The 9,337-nt window shown below is 39.6% G+C and overlaps 1 pseudogene; it reads left to right on the forward strand.

Moving 5' to 3' along the window:
- The first annotated feature begins 6,711 nt into the window (after window positions 1–6,711).
- On the forward strand, window positions 6,712–8,527 carry LOC115587333 (E3 ubiquitin-protein ligase TRIM21-like; annotated as a pseudogene).
- The last annotated feature ends 810 nt before the right edge of the window (window positions 8,528–9,337 follow it).

Here is a 9,337-nt window from a genome sequence, read left to right on the forward strand (position 1 = left end):
GAACACAGAAATGTTGAAAAACAGTTTGTGAGCCTAGCTCCAAAATTAAATTCTAAATGGCCGAATGGCTTTTACATGTTTTAAGTAAACACATTTATGACCTGTTTAATGTGTTTAGAAGAAAATGGCCGATTTTGCTTTACACCGACTTTAAGAATGAATAACATATTGGAGTTACAAAGACTTGATTTAGAGTTATTTGGACACAATTGACACTTGTACTTTTTGAGTTTTGTCACATAAGAGTAAAGCCAATATGCAGCTAATAATTAACTAGGTAGTGGTAATTTGTGTCGCCAGATATCATGTGATACTGAAACAATAAGAATAAGTTAAAACACAAATTGTTCCAAAGCTCTTTCACGGTGTTTCCCAACGAGGCAATAAAAGCTCACTTACAGAGCTGCACTAAGAGGAGGAGCAACTCTGAGAGAACAAAAGATTCAGTGTCACATTTCCAGCAGTAAAAGAGAAAGTTTGTCTGAGTGACAGCAGAGCTGCAGTCCAGACAAGTCTCTGTTTCTCTCTGCAGAAAAATTCAACTGAATCCATCAGGTATTTGTCGACTGAACAGCAGAATCTTTGCAAACACTGGTGAGTAAACTGACCTACAGTGAAAATGACTGATAATCAGCCTTGAAAATGAGTTCAAACTAGAATCTGACTTTTTACATTCATGTTAACATGTTTGTCATTGAGTTTGTTACACCACATACTGCACATATAGAAAACAGTAACTAAATCCAACAGTAGTAGAGAAAAAATTATCACCACTCGCCGTGCTAGAAGCTAACTAACCTAGCTTAGCTTAGACGCCCTTTAGAGTGTCCAAAGTACAGACGACAGTATCTGACTTCAGCTGACTGTTGTTTTATTGCCTTTAATGGTATAAAACTGATGTGTAACAACAAGAAGTTGAACTTTGGACACTTTATCTCAGCCTCACTGTTTATACTGTTGTCTGCCTTTATAAAGCAGAACAGCTGATAATATTTACCCTGATATTAACACAAAATCTGAGCTCTACTCAGACAGGAAGTTCCACTCAGGGCATATTGTCACCTGAGGTCCGTCAGTGATCGTGGGTGTTTTGGAGAGAAATAGTTTGAGTGTCCTGCAGTCCAGAGCAGCTTCCATCTTTTCTTCTTCACATTTAGTTTGTCTGATTCTGCTCTCTGTATCTTCCTCCTCTCTCTCTGGTCCTCCTATACCTCCTCCTCCTCCAAGCTGACTCTCTGACACTAAAGCTCTTTGGACATAGATGGGGATTTTTCTTTTGCTGCCTCTTCAGTAAAACCAACAATAGAGACAAATATATTTACTTGAGACAGTGACTTTCATTATATTATTACATGTACATTTTCCATCCAGTTCTACATATGTTCAATGTATATGTCACATTAAAGTTTTTCTGACATACGAGTCATTGTGAAAAATAGGTGTGCATCTTATTACAGGAGGCAGGAAAACAAATACCACTTGGAACATGTTCATGTAGAATTTCCCCATAACTTTGCATTAATAATCAAAGATACACATAAGGTTTATGTAACTTTGCATTCATTGAATCTAATTAGACTAAATAGTTTATCGACTCAACATGACAGAAAAACTTTGCAGTCAATTTGAGGGATGTGATGGAAAATTGAAGATGTAATCAAAATTCTCATTGTTTTAGGTAAACTATTTTTTAAATTCATAGAAAATCATAATAAATATTAAATATGAAATGGTATCAAATCAGTGAAGAGACCTGCCACTGTATTAAAACATTTAGATTCTGACGTTTGAGTCACTGGGTCACATTACACTAGCTCTGATAAAGAACACTTTCTTTAAAATATGAAACCAAGTCAGTCAATTACACATGAGAAATCGATAATCTTCATCAATAATGCTACATTAGGCCAATTAAGTCATATTTTTTCATCTGATTTTTCTCTTATATGCAAAAGTCCACATGAAAAAACATATAATTATTATTAATAGTCTCAAAGTCAACCCGGAGTGGAGGCAGCATAACAGCAGCATTCATGATGATTCTCTGAATAACTGTATCTTCATTTGGCTGCTGCAAACTTCCACTGCTGAGAAAAGACCAAGAAACAAAAAAGTTAAAACTTGTTCCAAAGCTTTGTCGACAAGTTTCACAACGAGTCACTAAAACTGACAGAGCTTCACTGAGAGGAGGAGCAACAAGGAGAAAAAACTGGAATGTCACATTTCCTGATTGATGAAAGTGAAAGTTTGTCTGAGTGACAGCAAAGCTGCAGTACAGACGAGTATCTCTGTTTTCAGCTGAATCCATCAGGTTTTTCTCAACTAAACAGCAGAATCTCTGCAAACACGGGTGAGTACACTGACCTACACAGACCTGACTAAAGATTTATTCAAACTAATTTAAAACCAGAATCTGACACTTTAACACGTGTTCACAGGAAGTACAGAGCAGATAAATACCAAACCACAGTGACTGAACTCCAGCTAGTTAAACTTACACAGAGTCCAGTCACAGCTGGTTTTAGTTTAAACTGATTTACCATCTTTCTCTGACCGGTTTCTGGTATTAACACAAAACCTGAGCTCTACTCAGACAGGAAGAGTCACTCAGGATTCCTGCAGATTCCATCTTTTCTTCTTCACATTTAATGTGTCTGATTCTTTGCTCTTTGCATCTTCATCCTTCCTCTCTGGTCCTCCTCTTCCTCCTCCTTCAAATCGACTCTCTGACACTGAAGCTCTTTAGACACAGATGGTGATTTTTCTTTTGCTGCTTTAAACGCCTCAGTAAAACAAGCAATAGAGACAAATACTGGATAAATATATTATTTGCCTGAAACAGAGACTTTCAGTATTTTAATCAAATGTAAATTTTCCATCTAATCAACATAAATTCAATGTAAATGTCACATTCAACACAAAGTGTTTCTGTCATGTTGAGTCAATGTGTAGAAAATAAATAACAAGATGTGCATCTTATTACAGGAGACAGAACAAATATACAAATATTAAATGCTTTTTCTACAAAACTTTTGAATTTAAACACTTGAAACAAACATGATGTTTATGTAGAGGTTCCCCATAACTTAATATTAATGAGTATATAAAATCATCAGGTTTATTTAACTCTGCGTACATTTAATTTAATCAGACTGAATTATTTAATCACATCGACTTAACATGACAGAAAAACTTTCCATTAAATTTGACGGATGTGATGGAAAATGTAATCAAAATGGCTTGCTGGGATGAGGCAGAACAGATGAATTTTGATTTAGCCTTCAGCAAGCCAGAGAAGTTGCAGCAAAAACAGTGGTAATAACCGACCCAACCCAAAAAAAAAGTAATTTTTTCGTGTCAGGGACAGGAAATTCCTCAATAGCTGAAACTTTGGCATAAGGGTTAGGGTTAGGAATAGGAATCGGGCCTCGTTACAGCATTTACTTTGCGAAAATTTGTGCAACATCGTGGTGACTTGTCAGATTTTTCAACAAACAAGCATGGAGTAGCCCAACTAGAAGCTCACCTCATCATCAATTAATTTTCGCTTCTCCTCAGAAACTCGATAGAATCTCCAATGTTTAATAACATGAGTTTGTGAAGGCATGCAACCAAATAAGGATGGGTAACTTTTTATCAGTTCAGCCAACTCTGTATGCTTTTCAACCGTCAAATAAGCCAACAAAACATCCAGATTTTGAAGCAATTCAGAATTCTGTAAAGAATCATCAGGGGGCCACCACATCTTCCCGCCCACTAAATACTGATTGCACCACAGTATGTGCAGTCAAAACCGAACACACTTCTGATGAAGCGGAATCTAAGGAGCCAGACATAACCTCAGACAATGCACAAACATAATATGGTTTCAACAAGTTTGTGGCGAAGCTGGTTTCTTTTCCTGCAATTTGGAGTCTCAATAAGATAGTTTTGTTCAGACAGCCGTCACACTGCAGTATATGGTCTAACAAACTTTGAAATGCTGACCCCACAATTGGTATCAACGTTAGTAGATGTTAAAACGGATTGTCCACTGCAGGGATTGGACATAGTCGGGCCAGCTTACTAGACCAGTTTGGCTTACCTGTTACTTGACATATATGGCAAGTCTTAATGTAAGCTGTAACATCACGCTTAAGACAAAGCCAAAAGAAGTAACGCAAATGTGACAGTAGGTTTTCTTGACTCCCAAATGCCCCGTCCGGTCATGAGAACACTTCAATACTTCATTTTGATACTTAGTTGGAACCACTTTCTGAACAACCAAACAGCCAAACAATCAAAACCGTGGGGCACACGCTTGCGGACCAATAACTCACTTTGCAGGAAATACCCAAATGCTGCATTTATAGCTTGAGTACTAGGCTACATCTGGTCAAACAACTCACTCAAAGAAGTATCTGGTCACTGTTCACTGGAAGGTTCTACTGAGCAATAGAAAGAGATCCAGCTACATGCAAATCAATTTCCAAATCACACTCTTTTTTCTGAACTGTGAAATCTGACTGATCTCTAGTCATTACACGTGTCACAGCTTGTGCTGTGAAGACCTCAATTTTTCCTTTTCCAAACACTGCCTTAGCCATTCCTTGTCTATACACAATTTATCCCTCACCGTCTGCAAAAGCAAAATTTTTTTTTGCTGCTGAAAGGTTAAAGCTAGTGCAGTAGAACCCACAAACGCAATATTGTTACTTGAACTCTGCAAAACACTATTTTCCATTCAAGCAGCGCTCAACGACCCTTTAATTTCCTCCTTTAACTGTTTTTCTCCAATATCATCGTCATAATGCTCAACGATCTTCAAGAGTTGCTCTTTTGTACAACTATTCAAAAGTTCATCTGATGGAAACTGAACAAAACCAGTAACAGTAGCCATACCAGGACATCTTGATCCCTGAGGTGCAGTAAAAATTAGAGCCTTCCCACTACCTACCCTTCCTACCCAGAAACTTAATAATCTCAACCCTAGTCTTCATGCAACTACTTACAGAGGGTATTTATGCACTAAAAACCACTCGAACCAGCAAGGCAGCTGCAAAAACAGCAACCCCCTCGAATCTAAGGATGTGCCACTGAGACAACTGCTCTAACCGTTTTCACTGCAACACTATCAAGATTTACAAACGAATCCCAAAAGAGAAACGTTCCTCGATCCTACCAGGGAAAGCTGAAATTCTAACATGTGCACAACAAACAAACACTGTCTCCATAGCCCTCAATTTCCAAAACTGTCTCCAGCCTTACCTTAGACAGCCCTAACAATATTCACAGCTGACCAAAACTAAGCATTTAACCATACAAGAACCCCAAACAAACCCGTGTAAACACAGACAAACTGATCTCCATCACAACCAATAACCAAAACTCCAGACTATGAGGCCTTCCGAAACTAGTACTTGGCAGCTTTAATGCCCAAACTACAACCTCAAGTCATCCATAGCAAAACTTAATACTGATTCACTTCATTCTTGTAGTCTCTGGGCTCTCCTCCTCAAAGGTGTCGTTGTGTAGTTTGATAATAAAAGAATTCTGCGGAGGCAAAGCTGGGTGGAATGATAGAGCAATCTTTATTGAAACAGATCTCAAGACAGCGTCCGAATCAGAGGCAGCCACTCTCTGGTGTTGTAAAATCCTGGCATAGTTCTTCCCAATGCTTTGCCCTCTGCTCTACCAGAAATCCTCTCTAGTCTTCTATCCTAGGAAATCTACAAGTCATCACCACCTGTTTTTTCCCCGTGCGGGCCTTTTTAGAGTCCCTTCTCCAGTGCACACCTACTTCTGCTAATTGGTCACTTTGGTGGGTTGGGGGTCCATCTATCAATAGACTAAAAGAGGAGTTGACCTGTCTCCCTGCTCATCTTCCATAACTCATCTATCTTGGCTGTGGTCGACCTTATATCTTCTCCCCAAATGGCCCCTCTGTCCTTCAACAGGAACATAAACGTTTAGGCATCTCCCACCATTTCGGTGTGGGTCAAACTCAGGTTTAGTACTTTATGGTTGCCTTGCCGTCTGCTAACCTTTAACACACCCACAGCTGAAGAACTACTCCGCGACCCCTGGACCTGCAAGCTCCACCACGTCTACATTCCTTCACTCACACAAGGAAAAACAATAAGTCATTGTTAAATCTAAACTAAGTAAAATCAAAGATCAGAATGAGTTGCCATCCAGATACCTAATTTTCCTTTAAAGGCAAGCCCCACACCTTTAGTAGTGCAAGCTCAGCATTAGAAACAAGTGACATAAATAATACCAGTTCCAGCAGACTAAAAGAAATTACTCACTCAACAGCAGAAATCTTACCAGACAAATAAAATCAGAAATTGGCTGGACGAGCCCCCATTTTGTCACAACCTGGCTCAACAGTTTATGACAATAAAGGGGGGCCACACATAGTCTGTAAATAAAGCATAAGGGTTAAATTAACTAAATGACAGCAGCAATATAATTATGTCCATCAGTATGCATGCAATGTCTATAAAGATAACTGTTTGTATACAGATATAGATATCTGTATAAAAAATGTTTTAATGATTGTTTTTCATGATTTCAATGTCAACACTAAAGTGCGAGGGATGGGAGCTAACTGTTCTCCTGCTGCCAAGAGAACAACAGAATGCATGAATCCACCAATCATTGTTACATTTCATTCAATGAACTGTTCTAGAAAAAAATGTGTTTTCTTTTCTTCCCCAAACTGTAAACATGTCTGCTGCCAGCTGTCGGCTGACTGAAGATCAGTTTCTGTGCTCCATCTGTCTGGATGTGTTCACTGATCCAGTCACCATACCATGTGGACACAACTTCTGTAAAACCTGCATCACTCAACACTGGAATATTAATGTCCCATGTCAGTGTCCCAACTGTAAGGAGGTTTTTAACACCAGACCTGAACTGAAGGTCAACACGTTCATCTCTGAGATGGCTGCTCAGTTCAGACAGTCAGCTCAACAGAAAGCCAGCAGCAGCAGCTCAGAGCAACAAGTTTCCAAACCAGGAGAAGTTCCCTGTGACATCTGCACTGGAACCAAACTGAAGGCCCTGAAGTCCTGCCTGGTGTGTCTGGCCTCCTACTGTGAGACTCACCTGGAGGCTCATCTGACAATGTCAGGCCTGAAAAGACATCAGCTGATCGACCCTGTGGAGAACCTGGAAGGCAGGATGTGTACGAAGCACGATAAACTGCTGGAGCTGTTCTGTAAGACCGACCAGATGTGTGTCTGCATGCTCTGCACTGTTTTAGACCACAAGACACATGATGTTGTTCCTCTGAAAGAAGAATATGAAGGAAAGAAGGCCGAGCTGGGGAAGAGAGACGCTGAAATTCAGTAGATGATCCAGAAGAGACGACTGAAGATTGAGGAGATGAAGCGCTCAGTGGAGCTCAGTAAGAAAGATGCAGACAGAGAGATAGCAGAAATCTCTGAGCTGGAGAAGAGAAGCTCTGAGGTGAAGAAGATCCCAAGTTCTAAAGAGGACCTCTTCATCGACTTCCAAAGCTCTCCATCACTGAACACTGCTCCATCCACCAAGGACTGGACAGGAGTCAGCGTCCGTCCACCTTCATATGAGGGGACTGTGGTGAGAGCTGTGAATCAGCTGGAGAAGACGCTCAGTAAACAGATGAAGAAGCTGTTTGAGGCCGAGCTGAAGAGGGTCCAGCAGTATGCAGTGGATGTGACACTCGATCCTGATACAGCACATCCCAAACTCATCTTGTCTGATGATGGAAAACAAGTTAAACATGGTGATGTATGGAAGAATCTCCCAGACAACCCAGAGAGATTTGATCCCTGTCCCTGTGTCTTAGCAAAGCTGAGTGTCTCTTCAGGAAGATTTTATTATGAGGTTCAAGTTAAAGAGAAGACTAAGTGGGATTTAGGAGTGGCCAGAGAGTCGATCAACAGGAAGGGAAACATCACACTGACTCCTCAGAACGGTTACTGGACGATATGTTTGAGGAATAACAATGAGTACTATGCTCGTGCTGTCCCTTCAGTCAGTCTCTCTCTGAAGAGTCGGCCTGAGAAGGTGGGGGTGTTTGTGGATTATGAGGAGGGTCTGGTCTCCTTTTATGACGTTGATGCTGCAGCTCTTATCTACTCCTTTACTGGCTGCTGCTTCACTCAGAAACTCTACTCATACTTCAGTCCATGTTTTAATGATGGTGGTAAAAACTCTGCTCCTCTAATCATCTATCCTGTCAATCACACTGAGTAGAACAAACATTTGATTTTCTACAGAAAGATCCACATCATTCAATGTAATAAATGTACATTTATTAGTGATGTGTGATGTATACATTGTTTTTTCATGTGCTTTAATCCTTTTACATGAAATGATTTTCTTTGACGTGTCACATTGATTTTTAGCACAACAATACCAGATTTATCACATTGATTGATATTATCTAATGTAGTGTAATGTATTCTAATAACTGCATTACCAGCCTTCATGAATGTTAAATCACCAGAAAACAATTTTGATTTTTTTCATGAATAAAATATAACAAGCAAAAAAACATTTTATTGTGTCTGATACATTATTTAGTTACTGATAAAAGAAAAAAAGGCTGTCAGTTGTGTTCAGACTGATTTTACTTCCATAGAAAATATCCAGTTCCCATGCTTTTCTAGAGGAGTTCTGTTTTTGGAGGCTTTTTACTTTCCAATCACAACTTCTTATGGGGAAATAATGTTTACTCCATTACATTTGTCTGTACTACTTTATACATGTGCAGTTTACATTCAACAGGAAGTAAACCCACGTCGCTGTTGTTTTGTTATCTTGTAATTCAACACAACAACTTTGTTTCAGGTAACTGTAGGTGCATTTTACCTTCTAATGTCTTTGGGGCTCCTAAAGAAATGCATGAAATGAACAGTCAGAGCTGCACTGCAGCTTGTTGTCCTGCAGGGGGAGGCAAAGCTCTGTCCATCCACATTCCACACAATAATTGACTGATGGTTTCTCACTTCTAATGAGGACACTAATTAGTAACTGAGAAAAAATGCAATAACAGTGTGGAGAGAATATCCAAAAAATATTCAGCAGATTAAATGATGATTGGAATATCAATGGATGAAGCACAGGTGTAGAGCATCCAGTAGCTGATGCAACCCTGCAGAGACGCTGAATAACAAGCTGGCATATATAAAAGTGTAAATATGAAACTATTTGGAGCAGAATATGATGCTGTGTTCATGTGGGCAGTGTGGCACTGATCCTACTGACTGTGTTTCTGTTCTCGGCTGTCTGTCCTCGAGGCAGCAGGGTTTTCTTCTGTTTTTCAGTTCTGCTGTCAGAAACATTTTCCTCCTCCAGCGGCCTG

Source organism: Sparus aurata, chromosome 8 (assembly GCF_900880675.1).
Source record: "Sparus aurata chromosome 8, fSpaAur1.1, whole genome shotgun sequence".
NCBI lineage: Eukaryota > Metazoa > Chordata > Actinopteri > Spariformes > Sparidae > Sparus > Sparus aurata.